The sequence below is a fragment of the Bison bison genome, unplaced genomic scaffold, assembly GCF_000754665.1.
Source record: "Bison bison bison isolate TAMUID 2011002044 unplaced genomic scaffold, Bison_UMD1.0 scf7180017864297, whole genome shotgun sequence".
NCBI classification, from domain to species: domain Eukaryota; kingdom Metazoa; phylum Chordata; class Mammalia; order Artiodactyla; family Bovidae; genus Bison; species Bison bison.
The window spans coordinates 6,388,824-6,389,248 of record NW_011494869.1 but is presented as its reverse complement, the minus strand read 5'-3'; the positions used below and the strand labels follow the sequence as shown (position 1 = coordinate 6,389,248).

At 59.5% G+C, this 425-nt stretch overlaps 1 protein-coding gene across 4 annotated transcripts in view; it reads left to right on the top strand.

Annotated features, from left to right (window-relative positions):
* SLC7A6 (solute carrier family 7 (amino acid transporter light chain, y+L system), member 6) overlaps positions 1–425 on the top strand; it is a 32,244-nt gene continuing 31,819 nt past the window's right edge. For 2 of the 4 annotated variants that reach the window (XM_010850984.1, XM_010850977.1), the window contains exon 1: positions 1–56. The gene's annotated coding sequence lies outside the window, so the exon portion shown is untranslated. The other 2 variants (XM_010850979.1, XM_010850980.1) reach the window with 2 other exon arrangements.

Genomic DNA, 425 nt, shown 5'->3' with positions numbered 1-425 from the left:
AGGGGAAAGCCGTGCGTGTGAGCGGGACCTTGAGCGTGAGGGGAATTGCAGAAGTGGTAAGGACTGAGTCTGTGAGGAAGACGCGGCGTGTGTGTGTGTTTGTGTGAAAGAGAGAGAGTTGGTCTGAGGGTGACTCTGAGTGTGCGAGACGCAGTGTGAAGGTGACGCTGTGTGTGAGAGAGACCCTGGGCGTGAGCATGACTCCCATGAGTGTGCGAGAGACGGAGAGAGGAGATGGTAAGAGGCCGTGAGTGTGAGAGAGACCGCGGTCAGAGTGGCCCCGAGTGTGGCCCTGGGAACACGCGAGAGAGCGCATGTGGGTCTCATGCTGAGAAAGAACCTGTGCTGCGTGGGAGAGACTCAAACTGAGCACGGCTCACGGGGCGAGACTGAGCATGTGAGCGCCTGAGCCGAGCTCTCTGGGG